At 47.8% G+C, this 22269-nt stretch overlaps 1 long non-coding RNA gene across 3 annotated transcripts; it reads left to right on the top strand.

The window, feature by feature from the left end:
• Positions 1–824: 824 nt before the first annotated feature.
• On the top strand, positions 825–8081 carry LOC139835049 (uncharacterized). Of its 3 annotated transcripts, XR_011750783.1 has the most exons (6): positions 825–1479; positions 1570–1820; positions 1938–2022; positions 2512–2597; positions 6701–6786; positions 8046–8081. It is a non-coding gene; the product is annotated as an uncharacterized lncRNA (long non-coding RNA). The 3 variants fall into 3 exon arrangements; XR_011750781.1 differs by lacking the exon at positions 8046–8081 and having other exon boundaries at positions 6701–8039; XR_011750782.1 differs by lacking the exons at positions 6701–6786; positions 8046–8081 and adding an exon at positions 3857–4068 and having other exon boundaries at positions 832–1479.
• The last annotated feature ends 14188 nt before the right edge of the window (positions 8082–22269 follow it).

Here is a 22269-nt window from a genome sequence, read left to right as displayed (position 1 = left end):
CCTACATGGTTAGTAACAACACAAGTACTAGGGGAAGTGGAAGCTTCATTGTTAGAGCAACAAGGCAAGGTATGTAATTCACCACAAGATATAGCAATAGCATGGGTGGGTGAATTAGTAGCACTAGCACATGGAATTGTAGAGCAACAAGGCATATAAGGTAGTTCACCACAAGATAAGTCAATAGCATGAGTGGGTGAACTAAAAGCACTAGCACATGGAAAAATAGCATATTGAGAAGTAGTACTAGTATTCACATGAGGCTCACACGATTTTACCTTTTACATGATAGCCTCATGATCTAACTTTAGCAAATCATGAGAGACTAGAAGATCATCATGGGAGGTAGAAAGCTTTCCATGACTTTCTTCCAATTTCTCATAATTGCTTGTTAGCAAAGCAAGTTGAGCCCTTAGCTCAACATTCTCCTTCAAGATGGATGCTTCACAAGAGGTAGAGTTAGTAGCACAAGCATTATAAATTATAGCACAAGGAGAAGGTGTAACGGCCCCGGGTAGCACCCCTATTAGATTTTGTCTGTTCTTTTTCTTTTGCGCATCATCATGCATCATGCATCATATCATCCATGTTTTTATTAAATAAAATTATTTTATAATACCCTTCCTTGTCTTTCCTTAAATAAAACCTTATCCTCTTCCTCTCATATTTCTTAGTTTATAACTAAATCTTTCCAACAAATACATTTTGTATAAAATGTGTTTTGTTTTGGGTAAGAAATAAAGTAAATATTTTGAAAACTAATTTTAAATCTATCTCACGCCTTTCCTTAGTTTCAAAACAGGAACATAATTTAAATTCAAAAGGTTTGAATAAAAAAAAAACAGAAAAAGAAAATAAAAACCCCTCTTCTCTTCTTCTCCCTGGGCCTCTCTCCCTCTCTATTCCTCCCCCCGGCGCGGCCCACCTCTCCTCTCTCTTTCGGCCCAGCTCTCTTCTTCTCTTCCTGGCCCAACTCCACCTTCCCTCCATTTTGGCCCGTACCCCTTCGTGGGAAAAGGATCTTCCCCACCTTGTCGTCTTTCTCCTTCCTCACGCAGAGAGCGTGAGCAGCCTCGCTCACGTCACACCGCACCACCATCGATCCTCACCTGCTCCCCTCCCCTTTTAATCCCCATCAACGCTGCAGCAAAACCCTAGCCTCCCTTCCTCACCTCGCGCCGCCACCTCCTTTCCCCTCCTCGTCTCTTTTTCTCTGTGAGGAAAACGAACGAACACCAACGGAGAACCACCGTCACCTCCTCGCCATGGCGCCATCGCGTCAGGCCGCCCCTCGCCAAGCCGAGGGCACCGAAAGAACCGCATCGTCGTCCTCTCCATCCTCATGCGAGGAATCGAACAGAAACTCCTCCAATCGGCCACAAATTCACCAATCCCTTCTCCGACCCCGGTGCTCTCCGGCGAGAAATTCGGCCGCCATGGTCCTCCTCCGCCTTCCTCGACCTCGCCATCCTCTTCGCGGTAAATTCCCGCACCTCCTCGACCCCCTCTCCCTTCGAATTGCCTCCAGTTCCCCCCTTTCACCTTGAGGCCGGCCTCCATCCGCCGCAGGTTCTCACCGCCACCGACGCTCCGACGACCTCTCCATGGCGGCGCCGCCCTCCCCTGATCCGCGCCGACGAGGCGCACCTGGAGAGCCCCCGCGCGCATCCTGGGGCGCCCTGCAGCTCCCGCGCGCGCGACGCCAACGACGCCGGTCACCGCGTCGAGCACCTGGCACGCATCCGCGGATGGTTCGCCAGGTTGGCGCCACGTCGTCATCCGGGCCCCACCTGCCAGTCTCCGTGTCTAGCCCAGCCCCGGTGAGAAATCTCACAGATCCAATCTGGATCTGATCTTTTGCATGGAGCCCCCTGGAACGTTTTCTTCATCAACCCGAGGTCCCTGCTTATGTCGGTTTTCTCAAAAACCCCCTGCAGGTTTTGTTATCCACCCGCAGTCCAGTCAGCATCCGCGTCAGCTTCTTGGCCCCATCTGTCAGCCACCGTGGCTAGCATCCTCTCGGTGAGAAAAGTCCCGGTCTTTTTCTGTTTTCTGAAAAATTGCAGGATTTGTGTAAATCTTGCATAAATTATATCTTGCAAACCGTAATTCGAAATAAAATGTTTTATATATGAAAATTGATCAGGAAAATGTGCTGAACATGAATATGCCATTCATATGTTTGTTTGCATCTCGCATCATGTCGCGCGTTGATAGTTATGCATGTTCACCTCACATATATGCGGAGTATTTTGGATTTCCAAGTATGGTTTTCCCCGCTCCGTTTAATATTGAAGTAGCTCACCCCTGCCATGTTATGCCATGCTAATAAACATTTAACTTTGACGGTAGAAATGCAACTCCAACCTAATTTGTTTGTCCGGGGTTCCGACTCCGATTAATATGGATAAGTTGCATCGCATCATGTTTGCCATGCCATGCATATCATCTTGATCATGCTGGATTTTCTTTATCCGTAGTAGTAAGATTTGCATCCATTGCTTGTTCTAGCATTTGCTTCTTCCCGGATAGGATCACGAAGTGGTGATGTGAGATACGACGAGTTCTCCGACAAGTTCTTCTGCAGCTTTTCACAGGCGAGCCCACCCCTTCACCTATTTTACTTTTACATGCTCTTTTGATCTATTGCTATCCTTATGTTGCGATTCTGTTGTGTCACGTGTCCTATCCACCTGTTACCTATATGTCCGAGATACACCTCCTCGCCCTACCTATTGGTTGTTGTTTGCCAGCTTTGCGAGTCGTAGGCGAGTTTAGGGTCTTGTTGATATCTCGAAATGTTCGGGATATCTTGTTGGGAGGTTATCACATGCTATATCTTTTGTTGGAGATAGTCACACTTTACCTTATTGTTAACAACTAAAATTGTAATCAGAGGCATTTGTGAGACCCTTTGCGAAAGCATCTGAACTTTGACTCGCTAATGTCCCCTAGGACCCGAGTTCTTGTTATCTGTTCCGAGATTGAGCGCTCTACCCGTACGTGGGGGAGTGGGACCCCCATCACCCACTACCTTTCCTCGAGTCTGTTTATTGGGAGCCACAACCTTGGTTTTATTTGCCCATATGCACGATGCACGATTTACTTCCTGTTGCCTTCGGGTGTTTATATTATGTACTGTACTCATCTCGTGGAACGATTAGCGACGCAGGTTGTTCACACTTAGCTTAGCCGTTGGCACAAACCTCTCGGGTCCGTATCGGAGTACGGCCGAACTTCGTCACGGGTAGCTTAGTGGGGTGGCTCCCTTAAACTTTCTCTTGCATTGGGAACGGTCTTGATGTGAGACTCCACCTGTAGTAAGTGGGTTCGAGCATGCGTATGGTTACATTTGGGCAACCCCTGCAGGGTGTACATCTTATCGATAAGCCGTGTCCGCGGTTATGGACGACTTGGAATTGTATAGCTTGATCATAGAACAACTTACACCTTTATGTTGTTAATAATAATTTGCTAATAACTTGATTAGTAATTTAGCATTACTACAACCGATACCTAATAAAACTTGTCCACCGTTGAGTGCCTTTTACATTGCCTCTTCGCAATTGTTGAAGGGGATATGTGTAATCGGCTGGGTTATGTTTGTGTAGTATTTATCTGTTACCTTGTGCGCTCTCTTATCTTCTCTGAGTAGACGGATGTTGTAGCGAGTCTCTATTGGATAGTAGCTTTGCTGCCGCTAAACTCCACATATAGCCGGGTGAAGTTTATACCGCCCACCAGCGAGCATAGCTGGTCTTGTCTCGCAAGTACGTGCCAATGGTACTTACCCTCGCCTTCTTTTCTTTTTGTCTCCTCCCCCTTTTGTCGGCAACCGATGGCCCGACTTTGACAGGTACGAGATGACGACGTTAGCAAGGTTACCCTTCCGGCTTGGCCTGGGCAGGGTTATGGACGCCACTGGTTATCTTCAGGACTCTTAGTCCAATTTGTATCTTGTCCGTACTCGGACGTATTCGATCTTCTGTATGATTTGGATCTTTGTATTGTATATTTGTATCTTGACTCGTTGGAGTCGTTGTTGTAATATATGTTTCTTGTGGGCTCTATTGTAATCCTGTTGTAATGTTACCGCTCGTGTTAATTCCTCTGGCATCACGTGTGTGATTTGTCGCGCATGTCGTGTCGGAGGGCGTCTCTGGATCGATATCGTGCGGATTTCGGCGGGTTCGCTGGGATCCTCATGGTACCGGTTCCGGGGCGTCACAAGTTGGTATCAGAGCCTCAGGTTGACGGTACCCCACTAGTCCAGCCTGTAGGATAACCTTGCCAACGGACGTTGATGTGTCTAGTGTCAAAACTATTTTCTGAAACTCGTTGGATAGTTCTGATAAGCTCTTCTTTTTCTCCTTACCTCTATTCGTTCTCCTCTTACCTGTGCGGTTTTGAGTCTTCTCTCTTATCCAATTTCTCTGAGTCTTAGGTTCCGACGTGGGTTGGACGATCTTTGCCCCTCACCTAATAGGTCCGATCTTCGGAGATCCCGACGGAAGCGCATCATCAACAGCGGAACAACAACTTCTTGTTAGTGGTGTCGACCGTCCTTCATGGAGCAAGAATTCTTGTTAGTGGTGTCGAGGAGACCGACACGTCGCCTGAAGATCCGATAGTTCACCTCTCTCCCCCGTAACTGGACGTGGAACCTCGGGGCGAGGTTCCTTGTTAGTGGTGTCGATTGTAACGGCCCCGGGTAGCACCCCTATTAGATTTTGTCTGTTCTTTTTCTTTTGCGCATCATCATGCATCATGCATCATATCATCCATGTTTTTATTAAATAAAATTATTTTATAATACCCTTCCTTGTCTTTCCTTAAATAAAACCTTATCCTCTTCCTCTCATATTTCTTAGTTTATAACTAAATCTTTCCAACAAATACATTTTGTATAAAATGTGTTTTGTTTTGGGTAAGAAATAAAGTAAATATTTTGAAAACTAATTTTAAATCTATCTCACGCCTTTCCTTAGTTTCAAAACAGGAACATAATTTAAATTCAAAAGGTTTGAATAAAAAAAAAACAGAAAAAGAAAATAAAAACCCCTCTTCTCTTCTTCTCCCTGGGCCTCTCTCCCTCTCTATTCCTCCCCCCGGCGCGGCCCACCTCTCCTCTCTCTTTCGGCCCAGCTCTCTTCTTCTCTTCCTGGCCCAACTCCACCTTCCCTCCATTTTGGCCCGTACCCCTTCGTGGGAAAAGGATCTTCCCCACCTTGTCGTCTTTCTCCTTCCTCACGCAGAGAGCGTGAGCAGCCTCGCTCACGTCACACCGCACCACCATCGATCCTCACCTGCTCCCCTCCCCTTTTAATCCCCATCAACGCTGCAGCAAAACCCTAGCCTCCCTTCCTCACCTCGCGCCGCCACCTCCTTTCCCCTCCTCGTCTCTTTTTCTCTCGTGAGGCAAACGAACGAACACCAACGGCGACCCACCGGCCCCTCCTCGCCATGGCGCCATCGCGTCAGGCCGCCCCTCGCCAAGCCGAGGGCACCGAAAGAACCGCATCGTCGTCCTCTCCATCCTCATGCGAGGAATCGAACAGAAACTCCTCCAATCGGCCACAAATTCACCAATCCCTTCTCCGACCCCGGTGCTCTCCGGCGAGAAATTCGGCCGCCATGGTCCTCCTCCGCCTTCCTCGACCTCGCCATCCTCTTCGCGGTAAATTCCCGCACCTCCTCGCGCCCCTCGCCCTGCGAATTGCCTCCAGTTCCCCCTTTCACCTTGAGGCCGGCCTCCATCCGCCGCAGTTCTCACCGCCACCGACGCTCCGACGACCTCTCCATGGCGGCGCCGCCCTCCCCGATCCGCGCCGACGAGGCGCACCCGGAGAGCCCCGCGCGCATCCCGGGGCGCCTGCGGCTCCCGCGCGCGACGCCAACGACGCCGGTCACCGCGTCGAGCACTGCACGCATCCGCGGATGGTTCGCCAGGTTGGCGCCACGTCGTCATCCGGGCCCCACTCGCCGCCTCCGTGTCTAGCCCAGCCCCGGTGAGAAATCTCACGGATCCAATCTGGATCTGATCTTTTGCATGGAGCCCCCGGAACGTTTTCTTCATCAACCCGAGGTCCCTGCTTATGTCGGTTTTCTCAAAAACCCCCTGCAGGTTTTGTTATCCACCCGCAGTCCGATCGGCATCCGCGTCGGCCTTCTTGGCCCCATCCGTCACCCACCGTGGCTAGCATCCTCTCGGTGAGAAAAGTCCCGGTCTTTTTCTGTTTTTCTGAAAAATTGCAGGATTTGTGTAAATCTTGCATAAATTATATCTTGCAAACCGTAATTCGAAATAAAATGTTTTATATATGAAAATTGATCAGGAAAATGTGCTGAACATGAATATGCCATTCATATGTTTGTTTGCATCTCGCATCATGTCGCGCGTTGATAGTTATGCATGTTCACCTCACATATATGCGGAGTATTTTGGATTTCCAAGTATGGTTTTCCCCGCTCCGTTTAATATTGAAGTAGCTCACCCCTGCCATGTTATGCCATGCTAATAAACATTTAACTTTGACGGTAGAAATGCAACTCCAACCTAATTTGTTTGTCCGGGGTTCCGACTCCGATTAATATGGATAAGTTGCATCGCATCATGTTTGCCATGCCATGCATATCATCTTGATCATGCTGGATTTTCTTTATCCGTAGTAGTAAGATTTGCATCCATTGCTTGTTCTAGCATTTGCTTCTTCCCGGATAGGATCACGAAGTGGTGATGTGAGATACGACGAGTTCTCCGACAAGTTCTTCTGCAGCTTTTCACAGGCGAGCCCACCCCTTCACCTATTTTACTTTTACATGCTCTTTTGATCTATTGCTATCCTTATGTTGCGATTCTGTTGTGTCACGTGTCCTATCCACCTGTTACCTATATGTCCGAGATACACCTCCTCGCCCTACCTATTGGTTGTTGTTTGCCAGCTTTGCGAGTCGTAGGCGAGTTTAGGGTCTTGTTGATATCTCGAAATGTTCGGGATATCTTGTTGGGAGGTTATCACATGCTATATCTTTTGTTGGAGATAGTCACACTTTACCTTATTGTTAACAACTAAAATTGTAAGCAGAGGCATCTGTGAGCCCCTTTGCGAAAGCATCGGAACTTTGACTCGCTAATGTCCCCTAGGACCCGAGTTCTTGTTATCTGTTCCGAGATTGAGCGCTCTACCCGTACGTGGGGGAGTGGGACCCCCATCACCCACTACCTTTCCTCGAGTCTGTTTATTGGGAGCCACAACCTTGGTTTTATTTGCCCATATGCACGATGCACGATTTACTTCTGTTGCCTTCGGGTGTTTATATTATGTATTGTACTCATCTCGTGGAACGATTAGCGACAGCAGGTTGTTCACACTTAGCTTAGCCGTTGGCACAAACCTCTGGGTCCGTATCGGAGTACGGCCGAACTTCGTCACGGGTAGCTTAGTGGGGTGGCTCCCCTTAAACTTTCTCTTGCATTGGGAACGGTCTTGATGTGAGACTCCACCTGTAGTAAGTGGGTTCGAGCATGCGTATGGTTACATTTGGGCAACCCCTGCAGGGTGTACATCTTATCGATAAGCCGTGTCCGCGGTTATGGACGACTTGGAATTGTATAGCTTGATCATAGAACAACTTACACCTTTATGTTGTTAATAATAATTTGCTAATAACTTGATTAGTAATTTAGCATTACTACAACCGATACCTAATAAAACTTGTCCACCGTTGAGTGCCTTTTACATTGCCTCTTCGCAATTGTTGAAGGGGATATGTGTAATCGGCTGGGTTATGTTTGTGTAGTATTTATCTGTTACCTTGTGCGCTCTCTTATCTTCTCTGAGTAGACGGATGTTGTAGCGAGTCTCTATTGGATAGTAGCTTTGCTGCCGCTAAACTCCACATATAGCCGGGTGAAGTTTATACCGCCCACCAGCGAGCATAGCTGGTCTTGTCTCGCAAGTACGTGCCAATGGTACTTACCCTCGCCTTCTTTTCTTTTTGTCTCCTCCCCCTTTTGTCGGCAACCGATGGCCCGACTTTGACAGGTACGAGATGACGACGTTAGCAAGGTTACCCTTCCGCTTGGCACAGCAGGGTTATGGACGCCACTGGTTATCTTCAGGACTCTTAGTCCAATTTGTATCTTGTCCGTACTCGGACGTATTCGATCTTCTGTATGATTTGGATCTTTGTATTGTATATTTGTATCTTGACTCGTTGGAGTCGTTGTTGTAATATATGTTTCTTGTGGGCTCTATTGTAATCCTGTTGTAATGTTACCGCTCGTGTTAATTCCTCTGGCATCACGTGTGTGATTTGTCGCGCATGTCGTGTCGGAGGGCGTCTCTGGATCGATATCGTGCGGATTTCGGCGGGTTCGCTGGGATCCTCATGGTACCGGTTCCGGGGCGTCACAGAAGGCAACTTAGCAAGCTCTATTAGGTTGAGAGCCTTAAATTGCTCATCATTTTTAATTTGAAAATCATGTGCCACCTCTAAACCTCTATCACGAGATTCCTTTACTTTAGATAGCTCTAGAGTAAAGGTCTCCTCAAGAGATTCATTGGTGGTTTGTTGTTCTTCAAGAGCTTCACTAAGAGTTGCAATCTCGTCCGCATACTCTCGCTCATGCTCGTCCATTTTCTCAATTAGTTTTGTGCTCTCAATGGCAAAAGCAAAGATTTTCATGAAGTTAGAGCAAGGAAATTTCTTATCATGGAGAGCATGGAAAACTAACTCACCCATCATGTTTAAGGAAGCAACATTAAGTTCTTCCATATCAACATCCTCATCATCACTAGATAGATAGGGTTCCAAGGAAGGAGATAGCTTAGAAGCCTTAGCCATAAGGCAAGTGTTGGAACCATGAGATGATGAAGAGGATGAAGTAATTGAAGCTCCATCCAAGATCTTGTCTTGGCCCATAGTATCCTTGGTTCCCTCTACATTGTTAGTCACACAAATACTAGAGGAAAGCAAAGTATGATCATTATGGCAACAAGACAAGGCAAGCATATCATCATGGTATGAAGATATGCAAGGACTACCAACACTAGCATGTAAAGAATTTATAGTGCTACAAGTGTTGAAGTCCAAAGATGAAACATTGCAATGGGATATGAATGAAGAATCATCAAGAGAAGGCTCACTATCAACAATCCAATGTTCATCACCACTCACCATATAATTACCTTGTGTCTTACAACACATTGGTGAAGTGGAAGGAGTACGATCATCCTCAATGGTCTTGGACCCACCATATGTATCTCGAAGCTTTGTCCAAAACTCATGAGCACTCCGGAAGGGCGCGATGGAGGAGATCACTACATGACTCACAACATGGAAAAGCACTTTAGTAGCTTGAGCATCTAGATAAGAGTTTTTCTTCTCCTCAAAAGATGGACTTTGTGGATCCTTAGGAGGAGAAAAACCCATATCAAGAATTTTCTCCACATGTGGGTGCATGCCCATAAAATAATCAAGCATGTAGGATTTCCAAGCATCATAGTTAGTGCCATCAAATGTAAAAGAGGAAATGTGCACTAATCCTCTAGCCGACGTCATTACTCTCTAGGCGGTGAAGCCCAACAAGATAAGAGAGCCCTAGCTCTGATGCCAATTGAATGTACTAGGACGTCGCCTAGAGGGGGGGGTGAATAGGCGGTGTATAAAAACTTCTACTTGAGAACTAAACTAGGCGGAATAAAACTACTAAGTGTTTACTAGTTTAGCTCAAGGTCTATCAACTAGGGGTTTGCCTAAGAGCACCAAGAACCTATGCTACCATGATGAGCAACAAGGTGATAACAAGCTAGGTATAGCACATCAGGCAAGATAGATATAACAAGGTAAAGCGCATAGATAAAGGAGCTCGGGTTGAGAAGTAACCGGTGCACGAGGAAACGACGATGTTTCCCTAAGTTCACACCCATGGGTGCTACGTCTCCGTTGGAGTGGTGTGGAGGCACGAGGCACTCCAATAAGCCACTAGGGCCATCGTATTCTCCTCGAACCTTTCCACCAAAGGAAAGCCTCGATCCACTAAGGGACCCTTAAGGGTGGTCAGCGAACCCGTACAAGCTTGGGCAAACTCCCAAGTATCAAGCTTGAGGCAACTCCACAACACGGAGGCTCTCAAGTACAAGGCCACAAGAGGTTACAACACGCCACAATGGAAACAAGGCCACCAAGACACCAACGCGCCACAACCGGCTCCAAAACCACAAAGGCTAACACACTCCACAAAGGCAACCACGCCACAAAGGCTACCACGCCACAAAGGATACAAGGCCACAAAGGCTACCACGCCACAAAGGATACCACGCCACAAAGGCTACAAGGCCACAAAGGCTACAAGGCCACAAAGGCTACAACACCACAAAGGTAACAAGGCCACGAAGGCAACTACACCACTAAGGTCAAACACGCCCTCTACGAGACCGAAACCCCGGAGAGAACCCAAACCGATGCACCTAATGCAATGGCTAAGAACACCACTAAGATGCCCAAGTTCTTCTCTCCCAAATTCCAACAAAGCTACAAAAGCTATTGGGGGAATAAGGGACGAACAACAAAATATGAGGAGAAACACCAAATAACTCCAAGATCTAGATCTAGCAAGATCCCCTCACTTGGAGAGGGATTCAATTGGTGGAGCTCTAGATCTAGATCTCCTCTCTCCTTTCCCCCAAAAATATGCAAGAAGTAGTGGAGGGACCAAGAGGAGGAACAAGCTCTTCAAGGTCAACAATGGAGGAGAGAGAATGGAAGGGAAGAGCTAGTTGGGTCGGAGGTGGAAGAGAGGTATAAATTGGGGGCCCAAAAATATGACTGTTGGGGCTGAAAAAGGTCAAATTCACGCCCGAGCGGTACTACCGCTTGTCAAAGCGGTACTATCGCTCGCGCGCAAACTGAGCAGAAACAGACAGAAAATGCCCCAAACCGGTAGTACCGCTCTGCAGAGCGGTACTACCACTTATGCCAAAAAAGCAGATCTGGATCTGAGAGAGCGGTAGTACCGGCCCGGTACCGGCCTGGTACCGTAACTATGTTACGGTACTACCGGTCCGGTACCGGTCAGGTACCGGTTTGAGTCCAGGGATCCTGGAAGCCGAAAGCGGTACTTGGACCGGTACTTCAAGCGGTAGTACCGGTCCGGCCCAAAAAGCATTTTCTTTATCTTTTTCAAATATGATGATACGGAAAATGCGATATCTTGAGCTAGGAAGATCCAAATGAGGTGAAACCAATTTTGTTGGAAAGTATTCTGTCCTCGAGCTTTTCATCGGTGTTGGTAGGGATGATCTGTGAGTAGTTGCAGCTCCGGCTAAATTTAGTTTTCATTCAATGTAGATGTCTTGTTCTACTCCGCCTCCCTCGCAGTTGGAGCAAATCGCGGCCACGCCCATCTCTTCTGCTCCTCCGCCTCTCGTCCCAGTCAGGTTGGATCCTGCTCAATGATCCGGCAAAACCATTGAAGGAGCCAGCACCAATCCGGCGGAACAAGCCGGAAAGGAGCGAATGGAGAAGAAGGTGGAGGAAGTGGCCGCCAAAAAATCCAAAGCTCGATCTCGCGAAGGCGAAGTCAAAGGGCAATCAAAGACAATCTTTCCTCTGACGCCCTGGACAAGCGGCTCCGGGTTATGATCAAGATTCCGCGTGACGTTCACTTTCACGCGTGTCAATTTGACATATACACGGAGGGCACTGGGCCTACTGTATGTTTTTCCGACTAATCATCTTTTCCCTTTCATGCCTGCAAATTTGCCTAAGGACTTTAGCTTGTACTTATGGCTTGACTCCCTCGAGGAGAAGGATCTTGGGACCCTGACCCGGATCCCGCACACCGACACGTCGAACTCGGAAGCCGCGTCCGATGAGGAAATTCCTGAAGGTGCTCCTCCCGCAAAACAGAAGAGAGCTGCAACCTCCGAACCGGTGGCCAAGCGCGCGCGTGAAGCCCCCAGCACCAAGGACACTGTCATTGCCTATTCGACGGTACCTCGGAGGAGGGATCCTCACAAGGGGAAGAAGAAGTAGGGGCCATCGGGCGGAGAGTCCTCGGGACGGTGGTACGAGATTTACCCAGCTGCGGAACACTTGCATGATGACAGGGCCTACTGCTGCTTGTCTGGAATTATCTGGGCGCTTTCGCGTTGTTACAATGAGTTGTGTTTCTGCATCTAGGGCTCCCGGGATCCGGCTTATAACGGCGCACGGATCTAGGGTTTACACGGAGAGTCCTAGTCTGAATACAAGTTGCCTAAATATGGAATATTACATTGCCATGCACGTCAAGGATCGGTCTTCCCTTCATACGCCATACTGGATCTGGCTACCCCTAACGGGCCAGGCCGGATCCGACTTCCAGTGTTGGTCGGTGGATCTGGCTCCTTGTTCCTAGGCTGGACTTCATCCAACTTGATCTATAGCAATTGGGCCGCCCGACGGGCCTCATTCCACCATCACCCGGGCCTCCCAGATATAGGCACTGTCGATGGTACACCTATGAAGTATACCCACAAAAGTAGCCCCCAGAGTTCTCCGAGATTCACCTCTTGTTTCCGCCTTGATCGAATCATCTTTGGTTCCGACAATCCTCTCGGTAACATGGGGAAAATTGAAGAACTCCAACTTCATGAATTTTTTTCCTTTCCAGCTTGCATGCCGGAAAAAACCTTCATCCCGTGGGACTTCATCCATCGACCTCGTTTTTATAACGAATCTCCGGGTTACTCCCCCGCAGAGATAACGGCTTGTCGTTTTAAATTCTTACCCGAATCTCCGAAAGATTCAAACAATTCCGCCAATCTTATCCTTAGCCATTTTCAGACAGTTAGAGTGGTAACTTATCCTTAGCCATTTTTACCGCTAGGGTTTTCAACACGTGCTAATCATCCAACGGCGCGACGCTTTCGTTCCGACCACAAGATGCAGAGCACGAATCTCATCCCGCGCCTATAAATATCTCACCGCATACTCCTAATCAGTCATTCCCCCCATTGCACCTCTCCGTCTAGCGCCGCCACCGAGCTCCAGTCCTCCACCGCGCCGGAGTCTGCCGGAAGTTCGCGGGAGCACAGCGCCGCCGTACTGTGTTCTTCGAGTTCTTAAGTCCGACGAGCCACCGGAGAAAATACCTCACCGCCGGTGTTTCCGACCTCCGCGGAAACCATTCCGGTAAGTTCATCAGATTCGAGATTTTTCACCGGTGTTGGTAGGGATGACTAGGGTGTAGTAATAGTTCCGTCTAAGTTTTTCGCATTTTACAGATGTCTTCCTCGACTCTGCCTCCTTCTCAGACAGAATCGATCTCATCAGTGCCCATCTCCTCCGCCCCTCCACCGTTCAGCCCTGTTCAGCTGGATCCTTCTAAGGGTTCCGGCAAGAACATTGAAGGGACATCGGACAACCCAGAAGAACTGGCCGGATCCAAACAGATGGAGAAGAAGGCGGGAGAGGTCGCCACCAAGAAGTCAAAGGCTCGATCTCGCAAAGGCGAGGTCAAAGGGCAATGGTGGCCCTGCACCACTACAGAGAGTGAACTCTGAAACCTCGAGGCGGAGGGTTTCCTTCAACCCGGATCCTGGCGAACGGTTCCGGGTGCCCTGATCCCAGCGCCCGAATCCGGAGAATGGGTGCTGACGAAGGCGTTGGTCGAACGCGGATTCTCGCTGCCACCAAGCGATTTCTTCATGGAAATCCTTAAGGCGTACAACTTGCATCCCCAAAACATTTCACCCAACAGCATCCTCGCCATCGCTAACCATGTCACCCTGTGCGAGGGTCATCTCCGGGTAGCCCCCGAGCTAACCTTATTCCAATACTATTTTGGCGTCAAGAAGGAATATGTCCCGCAGACTTCGTCTCTGGCCACCTGTGGAGCATCACCTTCAAGCTCCGCCCCGGCCGCGTCTACCCACACACGGATCATCACGAATCCGTCAGATACTGGTCCGGAGGCTTCTTCTACGTGAAGGATGTCTCCAATCTGGCTAGATCGAAGACGCTGCCGGAGTTTAAGGATGGACCCGCCAGTGAGACTCCTACCTGGTCCCAATGCCCCCATTTCTCCCAGTCGCCTCAGCTGACAAGGGCGGTCAGGTGGATCTGTAAGCTGACGGAGGAAGGCCTGTCGGGGAAGGACCTGACCATGTCTTGGTTCACCAAGCGGGTCCAACCACTGCAACATCGAGATCGCTTGATGTACCAATACACGGGGCGCAACGACACCATGCGCGCCTCCAAGGACAACCTCTCCTCCGACGCCCTAGCCAAGCAGATCCGGGTGATGATCAAAATTCCGCGTGACATTCGCTCTCACGTGTGTAATATTGACATTCACACAGGTGGCGCCGGCACCACGGTAAGTCTTCCGACTAATCATCAATTCCCTTTGCACTCCCGCGAATTTGTCTAAAGACTTTGTTTTTGTATGTTCAGCTTGAAGCCCTCGAGGAAAAGGATCTCGGAACTTTAACCCGAGTTCTGCACTCCGGCAACACCAACCCGGAGGCCGCGTTGGACACGGAGTCCCCTGAAGCTCCTCCTCCTGCTAAACGAAAGAGGGTTGCAACCTCCGGCCCGGCTCCGAAACATTCACGCAAAGCTGCAAGCGCCGCAGCCAACCGGAAAGCCGAGAAGGAAAAGCAGCTCCTCAAACAGATTGACACCAGCAATCACTCACAACCGAACATCGAGCAATTTTTCCCTGCGCACTCGTAAGTGCTTGACTTCTGGCTGATTACTTTTGCATCTCATCTCAGCACATGCTAAGTGTTATGTTTTTTTTCTTGATATGCAGCAAAAGTTCCGGAAGCAAGCCCCCAAGGAATCCCAAAAAGAAGTCCAAGCCTTCACCTGCCTCCATGTCAATTACTCCGGAAGTGGGGGTTCCGCCTAAGGCCACCTCTTCCACGGCTCAAAACCCGGAAGACATCATCAACATTGATGATATTCTGGAGGAACCTACCGCAGAACCTGACAAGGGCGCCTCCTCATCCCAACCTATGCCGGAAGACGCCAACGTTACCTCGGCTGAAGCTACGCCTAATGATGTCGAAAAAAAGTTGTTGCTGAGCGGTGCGACTGGTACGCCCCAGACGCACCCGCATCTGTTTCCGAAGCTCCAACGGATTTCTCTATCACAACGTCATTCAGAATGACAAACTTAATGAATGAAGTGTGGGGGAACCCGGAGTCAGAACAAAAGTATCTGACGGTGCTCGAGGGCAGCCTCTGAACCTTCTTCGCCAAGCACAAGCACCTGTGCCTGTTAACCCCGGCCCCCAAGCATTGGTTTAGAATTTTCCGAGTAAAATATGTGAACCGATGCTTTAACTGCATCAACACCAATAGAACTTAGCGGAAACTTAAAATTTCCTAGCATAAGAATTTTTGAACTTCGCGTCCAGCCCCCCAGATTTTAAATTTCCGGCTAACCTTTTCCATTTGCTTCACAGAACACCCGTAAGCTTCACGAAGATCTGCGTACGATGGTGCTGGAGCAGAAGGCGGAGATCGAGGGGCTGCACAAAAGGGATGCAGAGAGCCAGAAGGTGATATCAATCCTAGAGACACATCTGAGAGACAGTGAGGGTAAGGGTTCCGACTTTGCTTCAAGCTCCTCAACACACTTTTTACTGGAAAATTTCTTTGTGTATTTATTTTCATCTTGCTTTCCGCCTAACAGAACAACTTGCCAAGCATCCTTCTATCGATGACATCTCCGCCTAGCTCGAGGTGCTAAAGGCCGAGCACGCCTCCCTCAAGAATTTCCTCAAGGAATCTTCCGAGAAAGAAACCAAAGAAAAGAGGGAACTCGAGGAGAAGCATGCCAAGGCTATGATAGAGCTAGCCGAGAAGCTGAAAGCGAGCAACCAGAGGGTCAAAACTCTGGCGTCAATGGCTAAGGCTTACGAGGCGGAGGCGAACGACATTGACGAGCTGATCTTCCGTAAGGACTTCGTATTTCTGGTATCTTCTTTGCGTGCTTTTCATCCTATCCCAGAAACTAATCATTCGTTTGTTTTGTACGAATCAGCATGTCTCGGTTTTGAATGGACCAACGAATATGCCCTTTCGAGGACGGAGACATATAAGGAAGCCCGGAACTCCATCGACGATCTCTTCCAAGCCTGCCGTGGTATCACGGAAACGCTGTCCCTGAAGAGATCCCGCACCTCAATCATCGACCGGATGACGAAGATGATGAAGATGGTGCCGGATCTGATCAGAGATTGGCAAGAATCCTCAGCTCGCGGAGCCGCCTCGATAGCCTTGGCGATGTGCAAGTTGTACTTCCCCGCCATGAACTTTGCCACTATTGCACGCGGAGTCCCAAAGGGTACCAACCTCAAGAAGGCTCTCGCGAAGACCGAAGGCTTCGACACGCTCTTCGCCAAGCGAGTGAATCACTCCGCTTGGTATGAGAAGCATGCTCCTCTGCCTGGTTTTTCCGACGACGAGGATGACGAGGAAGACGAATTCGACGAGGAAGGCTCCGGGTCCAGCGCACATCGCTCAGACGATAACTCCGGCGATGGTTCCGGCAAGGACGACACATATCAAGCATCGAAGGGTGAAGCTGAATCCTCCGAGTAAATCCTGAAAAACAATGAGACGCCTCATTTTGGCCCCTTTGTGGGTTTGTAATATAACTTAAGCATTTGAAGTAGCTAGGACGAAACATGTGCATTTGCACGGAAAATACTTATCCTACGTTCCGTTTTAATTTATCGATGCACATTTCTTTTATTGAAAGCAAGTGCTAGTTTCTAAATTTTTTTGGCTTGCTTGTTTGACCTTCCAAGAGCCAGAAAACCTTTAGCCGTAAAATGCTCGCTGACGGCGATGAAGCCCAATGGCAATCCGTCAATAACCGCGGAAACAAGCCCCCAGCTTAGGTGCCGGAAATCGCTACCAGGAATCCACAAGTTTGCAACAAAAAACTTATCCACCAGAAACTTAAGCTTATGTCCTAAAGGACGATTTTGAAAAAATCACAACTTTTATACACGCCTAGGCGGAAAGATCCAGCTCTGCGGTTTTAGTCGGAAAACTTACATGTTCATAGAATGAAAAACTAAAGGAGGTAAAAGACTCAAAGAGTGAACCACATATTTTATTTCATTGATCATGTATCATAATTATTACAATGTATGTAATGAGAAAATGTCTAAGTGTGGAAAGGACGTAGCTGTGCTATATTCCAAGGGTGATCTGTATCTTCATATATGTCACCCGGATCCTCTCGTTTGCGTTTCCGGTGCCAATTGGCAGGTCTATCCTTTAACTCAAGGAAATCGACGAGGTAATAAGATCCGTTGTGCAGTGCTTTGCTGATGACGAAGGGTCCTTCCCATGGAGATTGCAACTTATGCTCTTTCACCTGCCGAAGGTGGAAGACCAGGTCACCTTCCTTAAACAAGCGATTCCGAACTCGAGGATCACGAAGCCCGGAAGCCCAATAAAACATCGACTATGGAAATTAGAGATGTATTAGGAAGAAACTTGTAATAATACGGGACGAACTCGGAGAGTCTCCCGTTGTTTTGTAAATTTTACATCACGAAGCCCTCGGCTCCGCCTCCTATATAAGGGGGAGCCGAGGGAAAAAGAAGGGATCGATCAATTTTCAACAGAACCACAGTTTTTAATAGTCGAATACTTTTTTGGCTGAAACCGTCGAGATCTACTTGCCCTTTACTTTCCAAGAAACCCTAGTCTACAATTTTTAGGCATTGACAAGTCAATACCTTGTCAATTGGTGCCGTCTGTGGGAATTAGAGGCGACAAGGAGCTGATCTCGATGGCACATTCAACATCGTCGACATCTTCGGTGACAAGCAACACGATGGATGGAGCTAAACAGATCGAAACTGGTCTCGTTGATTTTATTCCCCACCCTCCCACCTGTGTGGATGCATATACCCATCTGGAGGAGACAATGGAGATGACATTCGGAAGTTTCCACTTCTGCGTCGGGAGAGAAGGATCACATCACCTAGCGGCACCGATTCGCTTGGGACCGTCAGCGGTTGTTTCCGATTCCTCGGGATCATCGTCAACAAGCGACGATGAAATTTCATCGGCAAACTTTGTCAAGCCCGCCGCCGGCGGAGACCTCGCCAATCTGCTCGGCGGGATGTCTTTCGGATCATTCACGGATTCCGATTTAGACATCGACTCGGAAAGCGTCGATTGCTTCAACCTCATCGACAGATCTACTTCTATAAGGGAGGTCTTCGCCGATCATTACGACGGTGTCACCGACTGACATAGGCATACCCAAATGGGCCTGCCGAAGAAGGTACCCGGGATCTAGTCAAGGCCCATTACCCGAAGAACCAGAAGATCGGAAGCCCATTAAGATGTCGAATAAGGCAAGATAGAGTTGTATTAGGGAATAAGAGATTTGTAACTTTACGGGTTGGACTCAGAGAGCCTCCCGTACTTTGTAACTTGTAAACATAAACCTCTCGACTCCACCTTCTATAAAAGGAGGAGTCAAGAAATCAATAGGGGATCGAAATCATTGTTACCGCAACACCACTTTTACGCAGTCGAGTTCCTTTCCGGCTGAAACCTTCGAGATCTACTTGCCCTCTACTTCCAACTAAACCCTATCCTTTAATCTATAGGCATTGACAAGTCGATACCTTGTCAATTGGCGCCGTCTGTGGGAATTAGAGGTGACAAGGAGCTGATCTCGATGGCACGCTCAATATCATCGACATCGTCCGTAGCAAGCAACGCGGTGGAAAGAGGTAAACAAAGTGAAACTGATCTAGTCGATTTTATACCTCACCCTCCCGCCCGTTTGGATGCATATGCTTGCCTAGAGACACCTATGGAGATGAAGTTCGGGAGCTTCTACTTCCACGTCGGGAAAGAGGGATCATATCGTTCATCGGCACCGATCCGTTCGAAGCCATCGGAGATTACTCCTAGTTCTTCAAGAACATCGACAACAAAGTCATGCAGCAGCGAAACATCGTCAACAAGCAGCATCAATCCTGCTGCTAGGGAGGATCTCGCCAATCTCTTTGGCGGGATGTCATTCGAGTCATACACGGACTCCGATTTGGACAGCAAGCTTCGACAGCCTCGACTTCATCGACAAATCTACTTCCCTTCGGGAGGTTTTCATCGATCATTACGGCGATGTCACCAACCCAAGTGAAAAACAGTCAAAGCCAATATATCATCAAGTATGTGTGATCGGCGAGTCAAGCCGCCAAGATGAAACATCAGAGGCTTTCGATGATTTGGGCAATCCATACATCGATCCCGCTGATCTCACCCGAGGTCTGGGCACAAAATATATCGGCACTACAGCGCGACAGAAGCTACAACTGCCGCAAGCAGCTTGGGATAGGGCGACAACAGCTCTAAATGGCACACGCCCGATGACCACCGCAGCTATGGTGGAGGAATTACAAGCATATCAATATAGGCTTGCACGTGCCAATCGCGAGCTAGAAAAACAAAGAGAGATACTGGAGCAAAGGAGGGCCGCAGCTTCTACGTCAAGTAGGCGAAGAGCTGAGGCAAGTCGACATTTAGGAACTTCGGGAGGAAGTCACAGGACAACCCGCAATAGAGCAAGATCTCGGCTGCAAGATGTACCTGAAGCTGAAAGAGAACATCTAGTCCAGACAAAATAGTCCACGACCCGCAATTGTAGTGCAAGATACTCCAAGGGTAGAAACAGCGAGAGACACAACAATACAGGCGCGTGTCGATAGAGAACGGCAAGAAAGAAGGGAACGGCGGCGTTCGCGAAATTTGTCGAAGAAGATATGTGTGGACTCCCATGCTTCACCCGAAGAGTTCGGAAAACTCGGGTTCCATCTGGCTTTAAGTTGCCCGACAATTACAAAAAATTCGATGGACTGCAAGATCCCGAAGATTGGATTGTCGACTACTTGGAAACAGTCAAGCTAACAGGTGGCACTAAAGCAACAGCTATGCAAAGCATCCAGGTGCATTTGAGTGGAGCAGCAAGATCTTGGATTAAAAAGTTATCTCCTGGTTCTATCGACAGCTGGGAAGATTTCGAGGACATGTTTGTAAAAAACTTCAGATCCACATGCAAGAAACCTGCGTCAATAGAGCAGCTGAGGGCCTGCAGACAAAAATACGACGAATCAATGAGAGCATACATCCAAAGGTGGAACATCATCAAAAACTCGGCAGAAAACGTATCCGACGAAAGAGCAATAGATGCGTTTGTCGCAGGAATTCGACGAAAAGACTTTGTCGAGGATTTGGGAAGAACCAACCCGAAAACAATTGCGGCACTCATGGAGATAGCAAATCGTTGGGCAGATGGAGAAGATGTTGTCCACAATAAATGACATAGATCACCTGAGGATGATCGCAGTCGATATAATCAAAATAGGCGAAGGTTCTCTCGACAATCTTCAGATTATGACGGTCCCGGTCAAATTTCGGCTGGCTTCCGGTCAAATCGTGACAATAACAATAGAGATGATTACCAAAGGAGCAATAGAGATGAGCATCAAAAAAGCAACGAACACTACAATAATCACAGAGATGGCAATCGATCTAGCAGACAAAATAGTGGGAAAGGTTCGAGAGACCATATGTGTCACCCGAAGATCTCTTAAATGGGCCATGTCAGATGCACTTCTTCGTCGACAACAATGGTAAGAGGAATTCAGGACATTTGCAGAAGGACTGCCGAACTTTTTTGGCATTACACCGCTTCGCGGGACATGCTAATCTGCAAGCAGCAAACAAGAACACTTCGGGTCCAAGGAGTGAGATTCATCTTCCACCACCACCCGCAATAACAAATGAAAATCGACAGCAATTGCAACTGGCGCCAGCACCAACCAACGGTCCTTACATCGATCCCGCTGGTGAGGTCTCGATGATTCAGAAAGGAAGACCCTCAAACAAAAGCCAGAAAGTTATTTCGCGACAAGTTTTCATGGCAGAGAAGATGCCTCCTCCAACTGTCGAGTATTTGAATTGGTTGGGTCAAGATATCGGTTTCACAATAGCGGATCACCCGCAGCAAGTTCCACGGCCAGGACAATCAGCGTTAATCTTGCAAGCAGTGATTGCAGGATTCGATGTCTCACGAGTTTTTATAGATGGCGGCAGCAGTTTGAACCTCATATATGCAGATACATTGAGGAAAATGAACATATCATTGGCTAACTTAACACCGACAGATACACGCTTTCACGACATCATGCCAGACAAGCCAAGTTACCCTTTGGGAAAGATGTCACACCCCAACTATTGCAACCATGTTTAGTTGTCCTGAGTGCAAAAATTAGGGGAAACAAAAACTTTTTCTTGAGACTAATTAGATGAATTGCCTTGATCTGTTTATTAAAATGTTTTGTTCTGCTGGTAGATGAATTGTCTTGATCTGCTTGTTGAGTTTGGTCTTAAGCTACCCCAAAGAACAACACCCCTAGTGGTACAATAAGCAACTCACCCAATAAAACCCATGTGTGGCTTAGGAAAAATTGATCTCCTTCTTAAATACCTCAAACCCTCCCTACTCATGACAACATGAGTGAGCCTACTTAAAATCCCTCCTTGTGGTATAATCTTGCTCAAATCATCTTTGAATTCATAACTTGGGATTATCTATCCCTTAATATATCATTTTCTCTTATCCTAGTCACAAACCCTAGACAACTCAAAAATTGGCTAAGTCTTAAAACTGTTACCAGGTCCCGTTTTGGAGTCCCTGGATTAAGCTACATCTTGCCATCTAAGGCAATGCACCTAGCCCTAAACATACCTTATCATGAGCACTTCCCAACCATATCATTTCCCTAAAACAACTCCCTCTTATACCCATTTATCCTTGTCTGTTTTGAGGCTAAGTTAAAAATCTGTTTTGGCAGGCTTAAAAAGTTCTAACTTTGGCAGTTAAGATCTAAGCACCCACAACTGTTATTGGTTACCTCAATACATGGATCTCATCTATGCAACATACTCTAAAACTTCCACGCCTTGCATGCACAATAACACCCTTGCAACCCATTTATTTTACCTCATCTTATGCCCTACCCAATGTTCCACCACTAGATCCCATTTTTCTATTTTATCCTTGTTTTTCTTTATTCCCAATTTTAAATCTTCACAAACCAAGTGGGGAAATGCTTGTTCATTATAAATAACTCATTTACCCTTGAGATTATATTTTTCCAAAATTATTCTTCTTTTCTCTAAATAACTTTTCCAAAAACCCTTTTTAATATATTCTCTAGTCTTTGC

The sequence above is a fragment of the Lolium perenne genome, chromosome 1 (assembly GCF_019359855.2).
Source record: "Lolium perenne isolate Kyuss_39 chromosome 1, Kyuss_2.0, whole genome shotgun sequence".
NCBI lineage: Eukaryota > Viridiplantae > Streptophyta > Magnoliopsida > Poales > Poaceae > Lolium > Lolium perenne.
The sequence above is the reverse complement of the archived record's forward strand: the minus strand, read 5'-3'. Positions and strand labels throughout refer to the sequence as shown.